Source organism: Triturus cristatus, chromosome 3_1 (assembly GCF_964204655.1).
Source record: "Triturus cristatus chromosome 3_1, aTriCri1.1, whole genome shotgun sequence".
Taxonomy (NCBI): Eukaryota; Metazoa; Chordata; class Amphibia; order Caudata; family Salamandridae; genus Triturus; species Triturus cristatus.
This window is the reverse complement of record NC_140583.1, coordinates 291,130,082-291,155,207: the sequence shown is the minus strand read 5'-3', so window position 1 is coordinate 291,155,207 and position 25,126 is coordinate 291,130,082. Positions and strand designations below refer to the sequence as shown.

At 45.5% G+C, this 25,126-nt stretch overlaps 1 protein-coding gene across 4 annotated transcripts in view; it reads right to left on the bottom strand.

Annotated features, from left to right (window-relative positions):
- Positions 1-25,126, bottom strand: part of NPTN (neuroplastin) — a 541,091-nt gene that overhangs the window by 44,955 nt on the left and 471,010 nt on the right. Inside the window, exon 8 of one of the 4 annotated variants that reach the window (XM_085643908.1) lies at positions 11,920-12,323. The exons of 2 other annotated variants lie outside the window; for them this stretch is intronic. The gene's annotated coding sequence lies outside the window, so the exon portion shown is untranslated. Of the gene's footprint in view, positions 1-11,919; positions 12,324-25,126 lie in introns of those variants that run through there. One more of the 4 variants, XM_085643906.1, reaches the window with a different exon arrangement.

Genomic DNA, 25,126 nt, shown 5'->3' with positions numbered 1-25,126 from the left:
GAACTGGTATCCAAGGAAATGTCAAAATGGAAAAGAATGGGCTTATTGAGTAAAAACAAGTTTGAATTCTTGAAAAATGACCACCCCATCACACCGGTACTATACTTTCTTCCTAAAGTACATAAACTAATATCCCCAGTACCAGGAAGACCCATCATATCAGCACAAAGGGGACTGCTTGAAAATATGTCGAAATATGTTGACTTTTTTCTCCGAGAACATGTGGAATCTTTATGTTCTTATATCTGTGACACTGGTGATTTTAGAACTAAACTATTATCTGTAGAATGGAAACAGGAATACATCCTATTGGTTATGGATATAAGCTCCAGCATTTGCCATACGGATGGTATAAAAGCGAACAAATATTATCTATCCAAAAAATCTAGTGTATTTTATCAACATAACGAAATGATACTGGATATGATCAACATATAATAATTTATTTTCAATAAGGAAGTGTTTCAACAACTTCGCGGAGTGGCGATGGGGGCATGTTTTTCCCCCAGCTACGCGTGTTTACACGTCGGCTGGTGGGAGGAACATGTCCTCAGAACCACTCACAAAAAATGATAAAATGGTGGCGTTTCATAGATGACGTGTTTGTCATCTGGGATGGTACTAAAGAATCAGCTCATGAATTTGTTAACAATATCAATATCAATGAATTAAATCTCAAGTTTACAGCAGAAATCAATGAGGAGAATGTACAGTTTCTAGATGTGGAAATCTATATCACAGATAATTGCATTAATACTAAATTGCACAGAAAAAGCACAGCAGGTAATGCAATACTGCATGCTAGTAGCTCTCATCCGCACCATCTGATTCAAAGCATCCCATATGGAGAATTCCTGAGGATCAAACGTATATGTAATACAGATCAAGACCTCAAGGAATGCCAAAATGGGGCATTTCAGAGATTTATAGTGCGCGGATACAAAGAGAAAGATCTGTTGACAGCTATGAATAAAGCCAATGCCTTAGATATAGCAACTACTAGAACTGTTTGTCATGCTAAATAAATAAATAAATGAATCAGGTAACAACATAAGACTAATCACAGCATACAGTTAGCAAGAAAAACAACTTAAAAGGATAATCTTTAAAAATTGGCCCATTGTCAAAACCGACCTTACCATGTCTCAACTGGTGCCGGAGTTACCTAGTATCACCGTTAGACGGGCACCATCTATGAGAGACGCTTTGGTCAGATCTAGACCAGAAACTATAACGACATTTAATTGGCTAATGAAAAGAAAATGTTTCTTTAAGTGCAGTTCATGAAGAGCCTGCAAATTTGGCATAGACACTAGTGAAGTAATAGGAATAGCTGACTCTAACCCCATTAAAATCTCTAAAGTATTGACTTGTCGTACTGAATTTGCAGTGTTTGTTCTTGAATGTACCTGCAAATTAAGATATGTGGGAAGCACTAAATTGCAGGCTTTCAATCGCATCTTACAACATCTTAGAGCGATAGTGAACTCGGACCCCAGTTACCCAGTAGCGAGACATTTCAAACACGTACATAATAACAATCTAAATGATCTTAGCTATTTTGTGATTGATATGGTACCCAAGTCTATCAGAGGGGGTAACCGAGAAAAGAAACTTAGACAATTGGAGTCATATTACATACTGACACTGGATTCAAAAATGCCAAAGGGATTAAACAATGGAGAGGAAATGCACCGTTTTTTATAGGAACATACTTTGTTATCTGTTACCTGTGACTATTTTTACTTCTCCTTACTACTGTCTGATATCATCATATGATCTCACTTTAGGTTATCTTCTTGGTTTTTACTTATTGGACTTTTTACCTGGTTTTTAGACGGTTTTAGTCATGGGTTTTTATCTGGTCCCCAGTTTTTTACCCCTGATTTTACTGCTTCTTACAGGTGAATTGCCAATAACTTATAGTGACAATGTTATTACAACAGTTTTTGTCTCAATGCCTAGGTTGTCTAGTTGTTTCCGCTAATAAGTTGTTTACATATGTAAGGATTGTCCATCAATGTAAATTTTACCGATTATATCTGAAAATAAGAAGCACTAGGCAACAATTCTGACTGAAAGTTATCGATAATACGCTTATATGATAAACTCACAGGGGATAAACTTTGTCCAATTCCATATAAGCATGGTATCTATTATTTGAGCTAAAAACTCTAAAACTATATCTCACAAGAGATTATTATGCTTCTCACTAACAAACATTTATTTGATAAACTATTTGTATATTTTATCAACAGTTATGCGGTTATAAATAACTGGTGAAGTTTTAATATGATTTGTTGCACTTGCACTTTTTCATGTCTAAATATTTATTTATTTATTTATTAATTATTGCAATTGTGAACAATATGAAAGCTAATATTTGTGATGATAACATGAAGCAATATCACTGTTCTAAGTATAGGCGCCTATGGATGACTTTTAAATGAGTCTTTCTTCACTGTCTATTCACCAGTATTTATATTCAGCTGGACCGTTAGCATGTCATGTGATCAAGACAGTGTTTCACTGTCGAAACGCGTAATGCTGATATATTAAGAAATGCTGACAACTTTAATACAATAAACTGCACTTGAAGAAGAACACGCTGTGGTCCGTACCTGCTTCCTGGGGGATCCCGGGCATTACAGGAATTTGGAATTATATATATATATATATATATATATATATATATATAGATATAAAAAAACACACACAAGATGGACGGAATGTTACACATTGGCAAAACATTCACCCCCAGTCACAGATCTGGGTTTAATACATCGGTATTTTGCTCACCACGCCACCCCAGTTCAGACATGGCCATATGCAAATCAGTCTTGACCCTGTGCCTCATGGGAACAGTCCAGCCCGAACTGCCAAGCCATGTCTTTCCTGGACCGGAATTAAGCATCCTAGGACCGGTTTCGGGGTTTCACCCCTCTTCAGCCAGGACAGCTTGACTCCAGTGGTGTAGTGAGCACGGGACCCACGTCTGGGCATACCCTTCCCAACTGGGCGAACATATACATATCACATATCACATATCACATACACACATACACACATACACACATACACACACACACACACACACACACACACACACACACACACACACACACACACACACACACACACACACCACTATTTGTTGAAATTGTGAATTTGTGCTGAAAAGAGATATCACAACCCACTTATAAATACGGATACATCTGTGTATGAATTTTGATGAGTTTAGTTAGGTTACTTCAGGCTTGAAACCTTAGACCCTTAGCCAGGCAGGCATGTCTTCTTAGAAGAATAGCAATAAAGATCTCAATACAGGCAGTGTCTGCTGTATCTAATACATAAAGAAGGTTTCTTCGTTTTTTCCAATGACTATTTGGTAAGTGCAGTAAAAACTCCTCCATCTCCTTCCATAGGAATCAATCATAACAGTTGAAGAGGTTTTGAGAGTGTAACAATTCTCTAGCTGATAGGTGCTTCTATTGCTGCTTTCCTGCAGCATCAATCCGGTTTTATTTTTTTGAATCAGGTGGTAGCCCATCACCAGTTATGTATAGGCTCAATATGTGACCTCTGAGCTATGGTGATATCTTAATGCTAGCATTTTTTTATTTTGTTGATTGTGTATGTATATACACACACGCACATATAATTGCAGACTTCGAGGCATGGCGCTCTATATGCTAATTAGACTGCTTTGGTGAGCACTACCTACTAAGGATGTAAAAAAGCTTTTAATTTCAAACTGACATTTGAACTTACCATAAGATAACTGTGACGCTCACATTGGGGACTCTATGTCCTATAAGGCATTGAATTGATCACACTGAGAACACGCCCACTGGGGCCTTTAATAAATTAACTTGAATCACGCAGTGTGAGCTTCAAATGGTGTTTGTAGCAGCCCAAGAAGAAGGGGTTAAATATCCTGAAACGCGTCGGCGAAGAATGAATTCACAGTGGAGCATTAAAGCAGTCTGAATTTGAAGCCATATGGCTGAGCGCGGTCGAGTGACCTCCCGTTGCTTCAGGGCAAATTGGTTTACAACATATTAATTTACAACGCGGCATGCCTTGCCGCGGGCGAAGCACCACCGCTGAAATCAGAGCGGGCCGATGAGTTCGGAAATCGCCCAGCTAATTTCGCGAGGAACGACGCCGAAATCATGACTCTTCAGCTCAGGTGGCCCATCCAGGGCAGGCATTAGGGATCTTCTGAACCTGGCACCCATTCAGGGTGAATTAGCGACTCACTACAAATACCACAATCCTGTGGGAACTTGCAGCCTATCAGCAGGCGGCATTTTTGCATTTATGTGGGACGCGCATTGCCGAGTGAAAGAAGAGAACGGCCTTTGAAAAAGCGCAAGCGAAACGCGTCAGGCCGCGACGTCTGAACTATTGAAGTCTGCATGGCATTGCTGTTCCTAGAGTGCTCCCCGAACCTGAAGGGCAACCTGTGAGCTTTAATATATATATATATATATATATATACATATATATATATATATATATATACACACACACACACACACACACACACGTATATATAAATTATTTTTTTTAACTAGGGGAAAAACAAGTTATAGAGACTTTATAGTTAGGTGAACATGTCGTTTTAAACTAACAAAACTAATGAAACTCATGAGTTACCTCAATATAACTCATACCCTAAAGTAACTATAACCTGTGTGCCACCATGCACAGTGTTCTCAATAATGTTCTTTTCAGATGTTGCAGCAATGTTCTCAATGATATTATAGAACAGGTCATAAGAGATGTAATACGGGAGGTAATTAAAAGTTAAATTGGCAAGGAAGGTAGTTAGAAGACAGGCCCTGCTACAACTACTACAGGCTATGTGATGTTACAATATAATGGGTGTTATTTTACGCAAGTTAGACTTACTGACTTTGTTAAAGGATAAGAGCTCCAAAATATAAAAAGTGGGCCTATTGGCTATATAAAGGAGTCTGCATATATAACGCAGACCTATCATCTTTGTCAAAAAAGCACCAGTAATTACAATCAAATATGTTTCATTAGTCAACACATTGCAATGTTTAGTAAAAGTGATTGTCATTAAAGAAAATTTTAGCATTTTCTAAAAAATGAAGAAAAACAAAACATGACTGAGTCTTTCTTTTAACATTTTTCAGCACTCAAAACACAGGCATAAAAACAACCAGCAAGAGGGCACTGCACTCCAACTGAATAGCATAGAGCTCCGGTGCTTTGAAAGGATATGATGAGCTCTCCTGGGTTCATGGATTTAATGACCTTGGAAACTTGCCGTTTTTATTTTATGTTTACCAAGGGCTGCTGCACTCCCTGCAGCCCCACACAACATAAAACAAGCATTCTCGTTATTACCACTGCCCATTCTAGAGGCCCCACAAACATTTTATTTTTGGGTGTCCCGTTATCTACCTTGGACACTCACATCTTTAATTCTTGATGGGACCATGGGCTCACTGCAAAAAAACACAATGGGCCATACAGGAGCCGGAAACACGTTCTTGGGTTTGTTTCTCCAATACAAAATAACCTGGGGCCCTGACGCCCATCCAGAGCTCCCACACCATTTTAGACATTGGGGGCTGCTGCGGGAGCCCCAAGGCACCCTTCAGCCCACCTGGCTCCCCTGCAAGCACCCATACCGGGTGCAACAGAAGCCGGCGTTGCTGCTGCCTGGTGGGAGTAGCTTTTACTTGCTCCCTCTGGGCAGGAGCAGTGCTACGTTTCTCTGCCCATAAGAGTGCAGGGCAGGGAGACATTTTTGTGCTCCCACCCGGCAAGAGCAGATTCCTGCTCCCGCCAGGTGGGAGCACATAAGACATGTCCATCTGTGCATAGAAACAATGGTATTCCAGAGGGCTGAGGTCCCAGGACACCTTCCAAGAGAGGGCCGCGAGCTTCATGGAGGCTTGGGTAGGAGGGCACATGCCTCCAATTCTCTTTAAATGAACTGACCCAGGTGAGTGGTGGCCCAGGGAGAGGGGCTGAACACCCACTTCCCCTTTAATTAACACATTGCCTTGGGGGATTAAGTCCCTAGGGCCTCAAGGCCGCTCTGGGGCCACCCCCCCTCCCCTATAAAATAAATTGTGTTGTGCCCCAGCCCATTCTGTTTTTCTATTGAATTTTCTTTTTAAAGCGCAGGGGCTATACTGTGGTTCTCCACAAATTTGTGGTAGAATATATATAAAAAAACGATTTTGGCCCTCCAGGCCTTTTGCGGGGGTGGAAGGTAGGGGTGGCAGTGAATTCCTACCCTGCTCCCTTTATATTTTTTTAAATTATTCTTTACACTTTTTTTTCAGGACAGGGGACCGAGTCCCTATGTCCTAAAATGCCTGCCATCACATCTTTGTTGATGTGGTGGCAGCCAATCAGATCTTATCTCAAGGTCTGTTGGCTCCACAGATTCTCCGTGGGGTGGAAGATCAATACTTGTTTAACTTTAATCTCTCAAAAACTATCGAACAGAGTTACACAAAAAGCACTCTTTCTGGACCAAGATCTTTCTTTCTGCCAAGATTTGGTGTAATACTGTTCATACAATTTGGCCATACCTTGTCTAATTATTATATTGAAAAATAAATGGGGAAAACAAGTTTTGGCAACCTCCCACCCCCTTTTTAAGGTCTCGCCTGACCCAGCGCATGCGCTGGTCTGGCGAGACTTATTGAGAGGGCTCCAAAAAGTGCTACCAGGCCAGCCTAGAGCTAAAGTGCATGGGCGCGGGCGCGCGCGCTTGACGCGATTACTTTCACTTTCGCGGCCACTTTGATGTTTGATCGTGATCGCGATCACTTTCGCAGCCGCTTGTTTTATTTACCAGCTGTGCTTTCAGAAAAATATGCAATAACTGGGAACCAAAGAAACACACAGATCCCTTTTGCGCTCGCTCAACGAAGAAAATATCTTCTTAATAAGACCCCAGATGTCAGAAGCAAACATGAAACCAATTCAACTATATTTCTGATTCACTCTGTCCTAGCTTATAGCAGTATGTCCTATGTACCTACTTACTGTCAAATCTATCTCTCCAGATCGGTTCAACTATGCTGGCGCCTTATATTTTTAGCTGGGTGGCTCTTTATTTTCACCACTTCAAAGGCTGTCCAGGGACCTTCAGCTCCTCGCCTTGTCTGTACGTTTCACTTCATCTCTGTCTGTCCTTGTATCCTCCTCGTGCTAAGTGTCCTTATCTCGTCCGACACTCACGTAGCGCCTACTTGTGCCTCCAGCGCCTCACAGTGCTTTCCTACAGGTCCCGAGCGCCTTACGCCATCTTCCTATATCTCCCCCCTCACACACCATCTTCCTGTCCTCAACTCATTACAGGCTTTCGCTGTATTGTGTCCTGAGCTCCTCAAACTTCACGGTCATGTGCCGTCACGGTCTTGTTCCATGTGTTCCCGGATCTTCACATTCAGTGTGCCTCCGGCTCCTCACCGTGTGTGCCCGTGCGGCCCATGTCCTCTCCCTATCCGTGTGCCCACGGCTCCTCACAGTGTGTGCTTGTGTGGCCCATGTTCTCTCACCATCCGTGTGACCCCGGTTCCTCACAGTGTGTGTCCCTGCAGACCATGTCCCCACTGTCCCCCTCACAGCCTGTCTGTGCCCCTGGCTCCTCACAGTGTGTGTTCAAGCAGCCCCCTCTCTGTGCCCCCGGCTCCTCACAGTGTGTGTTCATGCGGCCCCCTCTCTGTGCCCCCGGCTCCTCAAAGTATGTGTCCGTGCGGCCCTTGGCCTCAGTGTGCCCTCTCGCAGCCTCTCTGCACCGCGGCTCCTCACAGAATATACATCCCGGTTCTTTTCACTCTCTCCTCAGGCGAGAGTAGGGGCCGCCATGTTGTTATTCTTTTATCTCAGGTGACCGTCTATGTCACCCAATAGGCTTGAATAAAATTACATTTCTGAGTTTTAATGGTTTCTCTAGGAGACGAAAATAGCGGGGTGCGGTTGATGTATTAATTTGCTAATATTAAAGTTTTGGCTCTTTCCGCTGTCGTTCATCTCTGCACTAAAAATCACCCTTGGGTGTATAGATAGCACTATTTTTACCTCTCCAGCATTAAAAGGAGGTCTTATACTGCAGCTCGGAGGACGTTTGCGCGCCCGTTTTGTCTTGATCGTCGGCAGATCGAGCCTAGAACACATTAATGGCCCGAGGGGCCTCATTTACACTTTAGGATTCACGTCTTAGCTGGTTCTCCTTTCTTCCTGGATATTTTGGAACTGCGTATTTCACTAGTTCACTTTTCTTTGTGTATTTTAGGGGGTAGAGTTTATTTTTTATGAAACTCTGGTTTAGTCTGCTAGGGTTCAGAATTTGATATCAGCCAGTGACATACTGCCAGTGACAACTGATGTCACATGGTGAGGTTGCTCAATGAACATAACGCTTATTCATTCCCTGCATCACTACTCTAAACTGATAAGATACTGTGGCATCACACCAGTAACCTGGCATCAGACGGTAACATCACTACAGGAACGTGAGCCTCATCCGAATGTGACATCACACCAGCAGGTGTTTGTCTGTGACATCACAGCAGGCCCCCAGAACAGACTATGACATCACTATAGGGGGTCTGAGGTAACAGTACAATGGCACTACAAGACCAATATGTGCCACCCTCCCTTCCCCACCGTAGATATAAAAATTCACAGGAAATCCACAATGTTCTTTTGTTAGGTGATGTCTTCTTGGGTTTTGTGACCCCTTTTGCCATCATTCATCATCAGGAGGGTCCCTTAAAAATTTGAGAAAGAGCACCTTATAAACTGAGAATGTGGTAAGTCTTAAGCAGAAGAAGTGGAGGAAGCAATGAGAAGAAAAGAGTCTGCCCTCCAAAGGCTCCTAGAACAAGCATTGACATAGCCAATAGGTCTCACTTTTGGGACTTTATAAGTATTTAGTTCTGCAACACAATATCCGTGGTGCAACAATATCAACTGTTGCATGGCTAAACACATATAAGGTCCGAAACTTTACAGGAAGAAACTGCTTTTCCTGTGGAAACGTCATACTAACTATGATATATATATATATATATACTTAAAAATTCACGAAAAAAAGCCAGGCGGTTAGAGGGACGTTCTATTTAGTCTGACATTTCACTCGTACAAAACCAGAAAAATTCAGCCGTTATAGTTAGCTGAGCTAACTATAACTCACAATGCACTGATGACGTCACAAATTACATCACTCATGACATGGTCAGTGACATCACAGACAACATCATCCACACCCCCACAGAACCTTTCTTACAACCACTCCAAATTTCAGGCTACCATTTTCGAAACCATAGACACACCAATACCAGTACATACATACCCGCTCACTGATTCATAGGTCTCCACACACATCCACTCACTTACCCATACAGGCGCTTATACATCCAGTCACTCACCAATACAGCCACTGATATATGCACTCATACACCTATAGAGACACTCGCACACCGCCACTCACCCATAGTTACTCACACACCTAGTCAGTCACCAGTCACCCAAAGAGTCAATCACACTGGCATTTACTCACCTATACAGTTATTCACAAACCACCTCACTTAGTCATACAGATACTAACACATACTTACTCTCTTATAAAATCACTGACAATCACTCACTCATACATATAGTCACTGATATAATCCAACACTCGCATATACTGCCTTTCACATATGCAGTTACTCACCTATACCACTGAGACATCCATTCACTCACCGACACAGCCATATGCACACTATAGGAGGGATAGTTGGCCTCCAAGGACGTCCTTGGGGGGCCAACTACCCCCCCTCCTATTACCCCTCCTATTACCTCCAGTAAGTCCCACACAGCAGGATTGCTGAGTTATGATACCAGGCCACACCCCCCTTTGTCCACCACTCTGCAAACACGCCTCCTTGGGCACTGCTGCTTGAAGCCCTTAGGACACAAAAGGACCTAATCGCCCATGGGCAGATATTGCCCCAGGGACCCCATCCCCTATGAGCATGGCCACATTGTTGGGGACCGCGGGTGGAGTCTCAAGACCCCCGTAGTCCCTGCCGGCTTCCCGCCTCCTGCGGGAGCCGGCATTGCTTTTGGGCAGAGGGATCTGCTAATATACCGATCCCTCTGCCCAAAAGCATTTATGCTTCACTTCATGGAAGCAAGAGCACTTTCAATGCTCTCGCTTCCATGAAGCTAAGCAGAGTTTACTATCCATAGCAAACTACAATGTCCCGGGGTGGGCACCCCAGGACATTGCTGGAACCGGCTCTGGGGGGTGGGGGGGCGGGCGGTCCCCAGTGCCATGAAGGGCTCCTGGAGGGGGGCAGCGAGGCCCCCCTCTAATCTACTCTGTAGCCCCAGGGAGGTAATGGGCCCAACAACAGACGGCTGCCTTTACTTGATTTGTGCCCCAGGGAGGAGGTGGTTCCCTGGGCAGCAGGGGGTGCAGGGGCCCCCGCATTTTATTGAAAATAGCCCCGAGGAGGTGGCGGTCCCAGGGCTTCGTCCATTCATTTTAGAATGAAAGCCCAGGGGAGGTGGGGTTCCCAGGGCTGCCACGTGGCCCCGCATTTTACAAATTAGAACCCCGGCCGGGGAGGTGGCTGTCCTCGGAGCTGCCCTTCTGCTAGAAATTAAGCTCCAGGGAGGGACCCGGGGCTGAGGGGGGACGCGTAGCCCCCCTGCATAAATTCTGTAAGCCCTGGGAGGTGGCAGTCCCCAGGGCTGGTGGCCCGCAACAGACCACCGCCTTTACTTGATTTGTGCCCCGGGGAGATGGTGGTCCCCGGGGCAGCGGGGGGGGGGGGGGGGGAGGAGATGTGTGGCCCCCCCTGCTTTCTATTGAAAATAGCCCCGGGGAGGTTGCAGTTCCCAGTGCTGAGGGGGGCAGGAGCCCCCCTTCATGCATTCATTCTAGGAAGAAAGCCTTGGGGAGGTGGCATTCCCCAGGGCTGCGGGTGGGCGGCATGGCCCCCTGCATTTTACAAACAGAGCCCCAGGGAGGTGGCAGTCCCTGAGGCTGAGTAGGGCCGTGTAGCCCCCGCATAAATTCTATAGGACCCGGGAAGGCGGCGGTTCCCGGGCCAGAGGGGATCTGCGTAGCTGACCTGTATAAATTCTGAAAAGCCCTGGGGAGGTGGCGGTCCCATTTGACTTGGTTCAACCGGGTTCACAAGATGGCTGCCAACACTTCGTGGTTGGAACTGTTGGCAGCCAATCACATCGCAGGCTCGAGAACGGAGGGTTTGTGGATCCTTCGAGTCAATACATGGATATCTGAGATATGTTTGCATTTCTCAGGAACTACTGAACGGATCTACACCATTTAACAAAAAGAGTGCTTCCTGAACCAAGAGCTACCTTTTTGCCAAATGTTGTGTAATTCCGTTCAGCAGTTCAGGCTGTAGCCATGTCTAAAGTTTCCTACGGAAATTAACATGGAGAAAACATGTTTTGGGATTCCAGCTTTTTCTCGGCCCCCACTTGACAAGTCACCCAAAATGTGCAACAGCACAGCTGAAGTGAGTGGGCCATTAATTTTGAGAATTTGGCAAAGATTCGTCAAACGGCACCAAAGATATTGGAAAAAGAAAAAAACGCTTTTTGAATAAAAACAATGTCCTAAGCATAACTACCTACTGACGACCACCAGTAGGTTATCTATATATATCTATCTATCTATCTATCTAACATTCACAATTTGTGATTTCTACCAGGCAGAAATTGCGACAATATTTTGGCATTTGTACATATGAAAAGGCTGTTTATTTGTCAAAGCCCCGAAATTGCGATGTGGCCCATTAAGAAATGCAAAAAGCTTCGGTACATCAGGCCGAATGTACTGGTTAAAATTGCCGATATGGTGCAAAATAAGAGTTCCGGTATTCTCGAAAAATTCGAAGTATTATGCTTTAATCAGGATAGTCACGTTATTCACACGTCGATCAAATTGGAGGATGGGTGCATGGAATATAAATTGAAAATTGTTCCTAACTCGTGTTAGAAAGTTTTAATTCTATTAAGGACACAGAGGCTAGGATTATGCTTTCCTCTGTTCGCTTTATTAACATAACCTTTTTTAAACAACTTCCTTTAACTTTCTACTTTAAAGCGAAGAATTAACAGTCCCATGAATCTTTGGGAATGTACTACAAAAACAACCAATCACAGTGAAACGGTACTCCATGTGGTAACCAATCAACATCTAGTAACAGTCCTCTCTCAGCTCTGATCCCTCTCTTTCATTGCACAAGTTAACCCTCGGTCACTTCTTCATTGGTCCAATTTAGCACCATCCGATTCTAGGAATAAGAGAGACAGATCAGGCGCCATTGTGATTAACCACAGAAATAAATGTCATAAAGAACATCATCCACATATCCTTCAAAAAAATAACTTTACAGGTGTACACCATCATTTAGAGTTGGTACTTACTCCCTAGGGTGGGCTCCAGGAAGGGATAATCCCCGACTCCATGTCCTTAATAGAATTGAAACTTTACTACACTTTATGCTGGTTCACAACTTGCTCATCACCAACTGAGCCATATCAAGCACCGGCTTGAAGTAAAATCTCTTAAACGTTGAATATGAGGACCAATCTGCAGCGTTCATAATGTCCTCTAATCTAGCTCTCGGGTATAAAGCCTTAAGACGACATGGCTGCTCTGGTGGAATGAGCCCCGAAGGCTATCAGCTCAATGCCTGCCTCCTGAGTGACCCATCGCTCCCACCGTGCGATAGTGGTAGAGGAGACCGCTGCATGCCGCTTACTTAATGTGATCAGGAGTTGTCTGAGGCCGAATTGCCAAAAACTGGTAGCCAGGTCCGAGAAGTCCTTGGAACACGTGCCATAAAGATGGTTGACGTATCCGATGGCTGACACATTGCCCATCTTGAGCAGCACACAAGCCTAAGCTCTGTCCTTCATCCAACATCGTACCACACTGGAGCCTGCTAAAAAAAAAAGTGTAACGATTATTCTTGAGGTGACCACGACCCTCCTGTTGAGAGCTAGTCACAACGAACGCCCCATCTGAACCTGCAGGCCTCTGATTCGAAGACTAGGTACGGACCGATCCAAAGATCGCTCTTCCATTCCACGGCTCCAGGTGTGAAAGCCATCATGAAATTTCTGCTTGCACCTTATCTGTGAGGGTGACCATCTAGGAGTAAGGCCCTTGCAAAGATGTGTTGCCTTGAGCCGTTGCAGGGCCCAATAACGCAAGGGGCCCAGAAAGATAGCTACGAGTGAGGAAGGTAGGATTCCAACAAGGCGGGCAATATGACGCAAGAAGTGCACGGTTTGGCAAACGTGCGTGGCAGTTTGTGCCTGATTTTTGTAATCTTTCCCGATGGTAAACTGAGAGTAGAGGTTGTGAAACAGATGGAAAACCACAAAAAGATCACTGTCAGACAGAACCAAGAGGGATTTACCCTTGTTTACCACAAACTCCGAACTTTCCAGGAGGTCTATTGCAGTCTGCAAGTGAAGTAACAGCTGGTGAGGGCATTGGGCCATGAGGAGCATGTCGTCCAGCTACACAATGAGAAGGATGCCTCGTGCTCAGAGGTGCACCACCACCGGTTTGAAATTCTTGGTGAAGTACCAAGAAGCGGAATGCAGTCCGAAGGGAAGGTTTCAAAATTCGAACACCTGTTGGTGCCACAGGAACTGAAGGAAACGTCGGTGTGGGTGAAATATGTGGATCACCAGATACGCATCCTTGAGGTTGAGGCGCACCATCCAATCTGATGTCCAAAGGACATCGCGCAGGAGCTAAATACCTTCCATTTTTAAATGGCGCTACACCAACCATTCGCTGAACTTCCATACCTTTATTACAGGATGTTGGCCCCCATCTGCTTTGTCCACGAGAAAAATGTTGCAGACAAAACCGCAGGGGTGAATAGACGTCCAGTGAATTGCTCACTTGTCCAAAAAAACATGGACCTCTGCATCTATTAAGGCTGTGTCCGCTGCTGAGAATTGGATTGGACGCGGTCTGGATACTTGTTATGGGGTACCATAGAACTCTATTTGGAAGCCCTGAATTGTTTGTAGGACCCAGGTGTCCGCAGTCAGAGCCCATCACGAGGAGGTGAAACATGACAATCTTTCTTCCACCTGAACCCCCAAGGAAGGGTGAACACTCACCAGAACTGGAGTTGTTGGCTTTTCTTTTGGAACCTCGCCCTCAGAACCATTGGATCTTGGTGGGGTAAGAGTTTGGGAAGCGGGATTCATCCTGGTAATTATAGCCTCGCCTGAAGCCTTGCCCTCTGGAGTAGGGCTGGGAAACAAAGCTTCTGGCCGAGCAGCCCCTAACATGGCCAGGCCCTTGGAAAACCCAGGAGGGAAACGCTTTCTTTATTGAAGTTTGGGCCTTATCTAGGGAGATCATCGTGTTCACAAACATCATGACTGCTCTGATAAAAGGCTCCCTGAAGAGTCCACCCTGGGGCACTGCTCCCATCTGTGAGACAGCGAGGTGCCCAAGTTTCGGGTCCACTTTTGATCGGTAACAATAGTCTGCGCTCTGCAGACAGTGCATAGTTGGCATTACCCAAAAAGATAACCGCCCTCTGCACCCATTCCGAAAGAGCCTCTGGGGAGATGATACCCAAAAATCAAAGATTTTGATTGATGGGTCTACAGCGTCCAATAAGCTTGTCATGGTAAGCTCACCAGGATCGGTTTAAACCCTCTTTAAGGTATTTAATAAACGTGACAAGAACGTGGCCATTCTGGGGTCTATGTCCAGGGATTGGGCTACTTTTCCCTCTAAAGAGGGCATAGGCCACTCTGCTCTCAGGCAACTACGCACCTCTTTCTACAAAGGTCCGGGTAGGCGATTGGCTAAATACTGCGCCACCTTATCGCATGGGACCCATTCCGCCGACCTTGGGTGAAGAATCTGGTCGTGGTCCAGAATGTCTGACTGTAACGTCCCCACTGGCACTTTGCTGCGGGGGGAAGGGGTCGGTGATTGCCACCATGGTCTAGATAACCATACCTCCTTTTTAGAAGGATTGTCATCCTGCAAGTCGGGGTATAGCGGGTGGAGTCCTGCTGCGGCTCTGGGATTGGAGGGGGTAATGTAGGGAGGCTCTTCGCCATAAGGCGTGTTTTAAACTTTCAAAAGCATCTAGAGTAACACTTTCTCTAGGCTGCTTTGCCGGTGTCGATTCTGTATCTAGAGGGCCTGGGAGAGTAGGGGACGGGTCTAGCGCGACTGGCAATCTCTTGGCGCACTCATGTGCAGTGAGCTGTGCGAGGCGCTCTTCTATGGGGCCCATGGCCTAGTCTACCACTTTGTAGATGGCGGCATCCACAGCATTATAAAACTCATCCCCAGGCAGATAATCCAAGGGGTCCTCATATACTCCCTCTAAGGCTTCCATGTTAAGTTGAAGTGTTCCTAACCCAAGTGAGTGTGAGTGAGAGTATGTATGTATATATAGATATATATATATATATATATATATATATATATATACATACACATACATAAACTTTCCACTACTGCAGCACACTCCACAGCAGGGGAATATGGGCAGACAGACGGCTGCACATTTTGGGGACCGCGAGCACAGCCAAGGTTCTTAACATGGGCAGAGCCGCACAGAAAATGGGTCTAAGCCCCAAGAACATCCTGGTCCTAGCTATATGCAAGGGGTAACATGCCTGGGAGCATGTTCCCACTATGGACCTTAATTGTCACTGTCACAATACAGACCCAAGGGGGTCGTCAATCACCACACACAATACCGACCCTAAATGCAGGGTGTCAGCCCTCTTGTAAAATGGAAGGCAAAGTATCTCTAAGGGCTGTATAGACCCCACAAACGGGGCGTATGTCTCCAGGCAAGGTTCTTGGAGGTCTCTGCTAGTGACGCAAATCCGATCTGTTTGCGAGGTAAAGAGACACCAGATTCAAGCGCCACCTGGCGGGCGGAGGACCACACCATGGTGCAGCACCATAAACATTGGTCACGAAGGAGCTGAAAATCGCTCTTATGACCGGGACAATTTCAGCGCTGTGCATTGCACATATCCCACACCGGACAGAGAGACCAGCTAGTTAAACACACGCTTTTATCAGCAAATACAATAGAAGGAGAAAAAACAGACTTAACTGAAGGCTGCGAGCAGCGAAGAAAGAGGAGGATCAGAGCTGAGAGAAAGACTGTTACAGGCTCAACTGGATCCTTATTGGTTACCTTTTGGACTGCAGTTTCACTGCGATTGGGAATTTAGTAAAAAAAACAATCAAAGATTCATGGGGCTGTTAGTTCTTCGCTTTCAAGTAGAAAGTTAAAGAAAGTGGTTTTAAAAAATGCTGCTATGTTAATAAAGCGAAGAGAGAAAATCATAATCTCGCCTCCGGTCCGGACTTGTAATTGTTTCGTGGTAATTAAAAGATGAGTTTGTGTCTATTTTCTTTCTTCTTCTTCTCCCATTTTCTTTTCTTTTGGGTTTAATTTTAGTGGTTGTTTGGGGAAAGGACATGGTGTTTATATGTTTGAATATGTATAGAGGTCATCCTGCTTTGCAATATATTGTTTTGAATGCTGTTGAAATTTGGACAGGATAAGCTGTGAAGATTTCTAGATGAAAAGTGGAACTTCGTTACTTGGAAATAAACCTGTTCAACCTAGTGTGCTGAGTCTATGCTTCAAGGGATTACCACATTTTGGCACTACCTGGCTTACTTACCTGTGTGCTTACATTTACAAGAATCTTCAACATCCATAAGTGGATGTTTTCTAACCTCTAACCTTCCTGGATCTAAAATATATAGATACTTTTTTTGCAATTCATCGTATTGTCTGTGGATCTTACCTAGATTATATCTCTCAACTGATTTTTAAATGTTTCTGCTTTTGCTGTGAAAAATACATCTGTGCGACTTTTATAATAAAGTTCTACTGTGGTGATGTCACTATTATGGAGGAAGGATTGTTATAAACTGTGCCGCTTAGGCCGATTTTCTACTTCATTTAGTTATTTTGACATTTTTGGACCTAGACATCAATTTTGCAACCTTGACATCAGTTTCTCAATGGTTTCCTCATGCGCTTTCGCATCAGTACTTTGTGCCATCTGTCTTATTTTTCAATATTGCTACTCTGTGAATGTGCTATGGTAGCACTACCATTTCCCTCCTGGTCTATCACTAACCAGGAACTAGCAGTCACTTAACATCTGTTCTACTGTCTTCAACATTTTGGAAAGTACCCCTTTGCAAGCTTCTAGCCACACCTATAGTATTTTATTATTTCTATTGTTTTAGTTAACTAATCCTTTCCTTTTTAAGCAGATCTTTAGTATCTAGATGGATACCTACGTTTAATTGTTTATAATATCCAGTATTGGATCTTTCATAGATAGATTCAAGATAGATTCACCTGCTTGAATTATTCCCCGTCGCTAAAGTGAGAGTCTCACGGTACTATAGTAAAGCAGTATGTATAACTAACACAGGCTATAACGGCAGTAGGCCATGAAATCAATAGCCTACCTATGTCCTTTTTATATATAAAAAGGGACAAACTTTAGCTATGACCACTCAGGTGCTAGCAACCTCTAGAATACTCCCAAGAGAGGCCGATTCCCTCAGATTTTCACCGCACGTCGTGTCTGAAGGGAGTCTCCCTGAGCTCTGTAATTTATTTTCACTTGAAACGCTATTTTCAACCTCTATTCTACTATGTCTGGCAGAAAAGGCCTTATTCGTCGCTGTAAGACCAGTGGGATGACCGACATAAGGACTGCCTTTACTGCCTTTAGTCCAAACATGAGGTAAAAAATTGCAAGATTTGTCACACTTACTCCTCAAAAACTCCGAGGGACAGGGAAGGGAGGCTACTCCTGTGGCTTCAGAAAACAAAGATTCAGAAATCATCCTCTGAGGATAGGGACACCTCTCCTAGGTCTCACAAAAGGGCTAGATTTCATGAAGCAGAGTCAGAGGAGTCCAGAAAATCCTTGAAGACTTCTCACCAGCCAAATAGCTCCATGAGTAATGAGAAGCAAAAACATTTCTCCTCAGAAACATCCTTACCTGGCCCATCAATACCATCTGCTAAGGATAGAGATAGCCCTCATGCCTACTCTGCTGACCCGTCCTCGGGACTTCTTCCAAGTCCATCTCGACGACGCCTTCCCCGTCAACAATAAGATCACCAGTACTACCATCTCGTCAAGACCCTTGACGGCGAAAACGATGACAGCCGCAATCGGAGATCCCATCTCATCAACGAAGATTCAGGAGTGTACGAAGTTTGTCGACGCCCCTGCCACCGACACTGCCGTCGACGATGGTCTGAGCGCCGGTCCCATCGACCATACCACTAAAGAAGGATGCTCACATCCCACCAATGACGACACCTTCGAGGACTATTAAGGTTTCTAAGGTGACCAGAACCTTTCTACGTCCTCAAGTCACCTCACTCAACAAGGTTTCACCTCTGCCTCCAAATCATCTGCTGGGCATTGATGAATCTGATGACAGCGGCCTGTTTGGTCAAGTCCACAGCCCTTCAGAACTGAAGGTTAAATGTCAGGAGGAAGATGAGGATTATGAGAAGGGGCATTACTAACCTCCTCCGCCCTCGGGGTCTCTGAGAGGGTGGATTCAGCAGGGAGCTGTCTTCATTGGCTCCCTGCGCCAGCCTATCGCCTGGCTCTCCTCCTTGGCCCCTCTTCTCCCTGCGCAGAGGCCACTGCTCCTGCGCACCGGTCCTGGGCTCTTCTTCTCCTCCGCCCTCGGGGTCTCTGAGAGGGTGGATTCAGCAGGGAGCGGTCTTCACTTGCTCCCTGCGCCAGCCTTTCGCCTGGCTCTCCTCCTTGGCCTCTCTTCTCCCTACGCAGAGGCCACTGTTCCTGCGCACCGGTCCTGGGCTCTTCTTCTGGTGCGGTTAGGGTCCTGGGGGCAGTCAGGGGGTCTCTCCTTCCAACTACCCATTGCGCCAGGCTCCAGCACCTTCAGCCTCAGCAGACCACACCCCAGAGAGAGCTTCTCTTCCTGTGCAAGCACTTTTTTAAAGTTGAGTAGGGGGCTGGCAGGAAGTCTCTGTTGGTCCTATCAAACAGCGACACATCACGTCCCTGCCCCCTCCCTGTCCAGCCTCTGGGCTTGTTCAAAATGGCGTCGTCCAGGGTCTCTGGCCACATGTCTCTGAAGCCCCTTCCCCCACGCTGCCCTCCCTCCTTGGTTCAGCCTGGTGCCCGGCACCCAGTGATAGCTGCTAATGGATGAGCCTGTAGCCCCACCCATCTTCTCTTCATGGAGAGGAGGCCCTCGCTTGTGGAAGAAAGGTTATCAATCCATCCAGCTGAAGTCAGCCCTCAGCCTGGGTCTGGTCAAGGCTGGGTCAGAGAAATATGACAGTTCTGGATGACCCAAAAGCAGTACAAATAAGACTTTGGACTCTGCAGAATACTTATTTTCACATCCTCTACAGTGGACTTAAGCGCGTGTCTGGAATCTGTAGGCCTAATGGAAGTTAATCTAGCCCATGGCTCCTCATTCCCATAGGGGAATAATGAAGTAAAAAACAGTAAGACACACTGACTTACCCTGGCATGTTTCTTTCCAGTGTATAAAGCCTATTCCATGTCACCACCCAATACTGCATAAGTCCTGCCACACCATTCACTTTGTCGCTGCTCCTGGACTGCGCACACTAGGAATCTCCCCTGCGCAGCCCGTACACGTGTGCACACGCATGTTCACATGTGTCTGCATGTAACCAGCACGGTGTCCCTTACTCCAGCTGCTGCACAGTGGCCTGGTCAAGCCAGGGGAACACAAGTAAAATCTCCATGCAGTCTCTTACATCCTGAGTTCACTGTGGGTGAGTCCCAACTTATGAGGCTCCCCCACGGTAAAAGCTCAACAATTAGGTGCTCAAAAAGCGAAAAATCCGGGCGGCCCATAGTGTCAGAACCACCTTCTAACAGGCACAACATAGGTCTAGGAACCCATCTACTCCTATTTTGGCACCACCTGACAAGGTCGCCGCAATATTGGCAAAAGGTTTTCCACCATGTCTGCAATTACAGTGCATGCAGTCAACCACCTGGCCGATTCTAGGCAGGTATGACTGCAAAATGTGGACAGATGTCAGCTCCATCATCGACCTCATACCGAAGTATAGACGGTTGGAAGGCAATAAAAATCATACTGGAGAGAGAGCGCACTTCATCCGAAATCATAGATTGCGCCACATATATTGCCTCCACAGGCTTCCGTCAGCTAGCTGGCACTGCCATGTTAAGGTGCCAAGGATGGCTCAAAGCGACCTCCTTTAGACCAGAGGTCCAATCTAAAATATTGAACTAGGCATATGACTGAGACATGCTAGTTGGCAACCCTATTGACGATGCTCTTCTTGTCATTAAAACAGACACCGATACTGCCAAATCCCTTGGCACCCTCCAATATCGAAAGGGGCCCTTTCGAGGAGTGCTTCTCTTCTTACAGGGGTAGATTCCAGCGCTTCCAGCAATATCAGTCCTACCAGCCCCAATACAGGATGGGGTATCAGCAACAGTCATACCATCAATCCTCCACCTTGTGTTTTTCTAGACAAGGGCCTCTCAGAAGACCACAACTTCAGAGCTGTGACACAGGCCACAAAGAGTGACCTTGTCATATACTAGCTATGCCACCTTCTCATCCCTTAGGTGTGAAGATATCCAATTACCTCCATCACTAGCAAACCATTAACTCAGACAGTTGAGAATTGTACCTAGTCACCTATGGCCATACCCTGGAGTTTACGGAAAAACCACCAACAACTCCGCCAAGGGGAGCGCACTCCCTTTGTCTTCACTTACTATAGAAGGAAGCTTTCTTAATGCTTGCCAAAGGAGCAATAGAGAAAGTCCCGGTTGCTCAAAAGGAGAAAGGATTCTACTCCTGTTTTTTCCTAATGCGCAAGAAATCAGAAGAGTGGAGACCTATCCTACATCTCAGGAAGCACAACAAATACTTCAGCAGGCAATCCCTCTGGATGATAACTCTCTCCGAAATTCTTAATTTCTCAACAATGGAGATTTCATGACATCTCTAGACCTGGAAGACGCTTGTTTCCATATCCCCATCCATTTCATACACCACAAATCTTTAATTCACAGTAGCTGGCACCCATTACCAATTCAAGGTCCTTCCCTTAGGCCTCAAGTTTGCCCCTCGTATATTTTCCAAGTGCATGGCCCGGTAGCAGCGGCACTCAGGAAACAAGGTCATCAGGCATTCTCTTACCAAGACAACTGGCTGCTAAAAGCATCCACCCTAGGACCAGCTGTCCGGGAGACAAAAGCTTGTCTCTCACTTTTTCTCAAACTGAGCCTCACTGCATATTGATGAAAGTCCTCCACCAATCCCAGTCAGATGACATTTCTCAGAGTGGCTACAGAACAAGGCTTTCTTGACCCAGGACAGAGAAGGGAGGCTGTACACTTGGCTCAAAAAATTGCAAGAAAACAGTAAGTTTGTGTGAGAGTTTTCAAGTCACATTTAGGCATGATCTCTTCCTCAATAAACTTGGTCCCATTGGTGTGCCTCAAGATGAGGCTGTTACAAGAGGAACTGCATCTCCAATCAACAGAGTAGCAAGGGTTCTTCGAGGTCTTGAGAACCATTACTCCTAGAATACTACCCACTCTAGCATGGTGGTCTCACAAACCACATCTCTCTCAAGGCGTCATGTTTCTACCACTAGTATGGGATTTCATCACCACCACAGATGCTTCAATGGAGGGCTGGGGAGACCATATACAGGACCTTCAGATCCAAGTACGTTAGTTTACAAGTCAAAGGTCTCTACACATCAACAGAGTGGAGCTCAAGGTCATTTTTCTCACCCTACAGGCTTTCCTCCCAAAGATCTCAAAATCCTACGTGCTGGTCTGTACCGACAATACGACCATCATGTACTGTATCAACAAACAGGGAGGAACTCGATCTCTAAAATGTTCTCAAGAAGCCCAAGAGCTGTGGGGTTGGCTCTCAGCCCACAGAATATCCTCAAAGGTAAAGCAGGTTTCTGGAGTTCAGAACACACTAGTGGATGCTCTCAGAAGGACCAAGAACAGTTGCCATGAGTGGGAACTGGCCCACAGCAGGTGAATAAAATATTCTCATTGTGGGGGATATCCGTGTTATACCGCTTTGTGACAGATAATGTCAAATGCCTTTTCTACGCCAGTATAGTCCATCTCCCCGGGTCGTGGGGGAATGCCCTTTCGATGCGCTGGTCCGGGATTTATGTGTACGCTTCATCCCTCCACCTCCCACTGATTCCCAAGGTCCTCACAAAGCTGAAGACGGAACACTGTTGTCTCCTTCTGATCGCTCCCAAGTGGCTCAGGCAGCATGGTTTTTGGAGCTCCTACTCATGTCTGGGATCAAGCCCATTTGCCTTCCACCAGTGCCATCTCTACTGACATTGAACCAAGGTCAGATATGCCACCCAGAGCCAACCTCTCTCAACTCGCATGCATGCTCCTAAATTCGATGAGTTTCGGAACTTAAATATCACTCAAGAATGCAGAAATATTCTTTCCAAGACTAAAGCGAAAGGCACAACAAAAAATGACTAATTAAAGTGGAAAATATTTTGTCACTGGTGTCAACAAAACTACTTGCACCCATTCCAGGCTTTTCCGGAACAGATCTTACCTTATCTTTTTTCTCTTGCCAAGTCAGGCTTGGTTTATTCATCAAAGTTCACCTTGCTGCAATTAAAAGGTACAGACGCCCGGCACAAGCTCCATCTCTCTGTGCTACAAGAATCATAAAGCAATTCATGAAGGAACTCTTCAGAGCTTTCCCTCTGGAATGGCATCTCAGTGTGGTCCTCAAACAACTAATGGAGCAGTCTTTCAAACCCATTCATAAGGGAGACATAGTTTTTCATGTTGAGAGTTGCTCTTCTCCTCGCTCACAAATCTACCACATGGGTTAGTGAGATACGGACACTTACCGCTCAAGAGCCTTTTCTTCGTTTCACTGGTGTACTTCTGTACTGTACTTCTCAGAATAAACCCTAAGTTTATCTCAAAGTTTCCCTCAAAGTTTCCTTCTCAATTCCAGCTCAATGAGCCTGTCATCCTTTAAAAAACATTCCCCAACCCAGCCACAACGGCTGAGAATGCTCTTCATACTTTGGACATCAAGCGGAGTCTCAAATGTTACCTTCACAGAACTAAGCACATTCGCAAGACTGAACAGCTACTTGTAGCTTATGGCCAACATCGTCAATGCACCTCAGGGACCAAACCTAGGATTGCAATATGGATTTCAGCAACAATTCAGTTTTGCCATTCCAAGGCGGGCAGACCCTTAACAAGAAGAGCTAAAGCTCATTCAGCAAGAGCAGTGTCCACTTTGGCTGCTCTGTTTGCAGGCATTCCGCTGGAGAAAATATGCTGTGCTGCGACGTGGAAGAGCACCCACACAGCACTACTACCTAGAATCGAGACAGCGAAGCGCTTCAGCTAAAGGTGGTGTTACGCTATTTATTTAAATAAAATAGAGGAGTTGATATTTATTTCAGATGTTCCAAACTATGGTATATTGCTACTACATTGTTCTATATACATCCTTTATCTAAAGGTCATAAATGCTTATGCTCTCAATATATCGGTTTGGATATATAGATATGTGCATATGATAGATGTCGTTAAGTTCATATTGACATCTATAAAAGTGTATTGTTTTTACCCACCATCCTCTAAGAGCATTTCAATTACCTACAATACTGCTAGCTAATATGATTCAAGCATGCAAATTTATGAAGGATCCAATGCTGGATAAAAAAAATAAGTGTGAGAAGTTGGCCTGGCATATGCTGGTCACTAGTTATAGTGGCCACCTTGCACCAGTCCAATTCGACTCTTATGATAGATAGGTTTAAGACAACCTTTTAAAGAAAGCTATCCTAGTGGTAGCTGTGGAGAGCAGCCTTCAGGCTAAGTCTCAGCGGAATGTAAAGCAGCCTAGTTTTACCTTATAATCTCTTCAATTACCAAATGAAAGGACACCACACAGGTATATATATCAAATATATATGTATTTATTACTAGACACACACTACTAATCTCTTTATGAGATTAGAAGTCAGGAACATATGCAAATATCAACGTTTCACAATAAGTTAAGCACAAATATGGCTGGGGCCCTAGGGGCGTACCAGACCATATACTAAAAAAGAGGTTTAGGAATGTCGACTTGCAAGGGGGCAAGGCCTAGGACCTGTAGAATCGCTGGGGCCTCACTAATCCACCCAAGGCAGGTAAGTAAAGGACCCACGGGAGTCGTGGTTGGAATTTTTAAAGTTTTAGGGTACTTCTAGAGAGTCTACAAGCAAGCCACTTACAAGGTAAGTAGTTCAAGGGTCAACACCCACAGGAGCACCGGAGTGCACGAGTTACCTCACCCAGGGAAGCTGGGTGCATAGGTGTCTTTTGGTGTCGGGTCGCGTCGTCGTTTTCAGTGGAAGCCGAAGAAGTTTTGCTGCTTGTGAAGACTGGAGAAGTGTCTGGTGGAATCGAAGGCTGGATTCAGGATGAAGAAGACCTGAAAGCAGAAGGGACAGTGTTCACAGTCACTTGCCAGTGACCCGGGGCCAGGAAGATGGATGCCCAAGGAAGTCTGGTGATCTCAGGTGAACAAGGGTGTTTTACCTCTTCATCCACGAGGTCCAGGAGGCGTCGATGACGACCAGGAGCTGGATTCGGAGTGTCCCACGAAGTCTGCAGCTTACTGAGGTGTCGGCAACCGGATTGGAGCCAACAAGCCTTGGCAACAGCAAGTCTTGTGGAAAGTGAAGAAAGTCAGCGGTGCAGACCAGCAAGGTCTGAGGGACTCACCCAGCGAGGGTAAGTCAGGGCAGGCCTGGAGCAACCGGGGGAGCCCTTTGGTTCGATGAGAATGTCTTCAGGGGACCCACAAGCCAGCCGGCAAGGGATCACGAAGACGCCTCGTGAGGATTCGCTTCACAGGAGCCCACGGTCACTCTGGACGAGGTAGGCCTCTGATTTTCGAGGGAAATCCTGCTGGAGGCTTGGACCATACGTGGTCCAATGCACA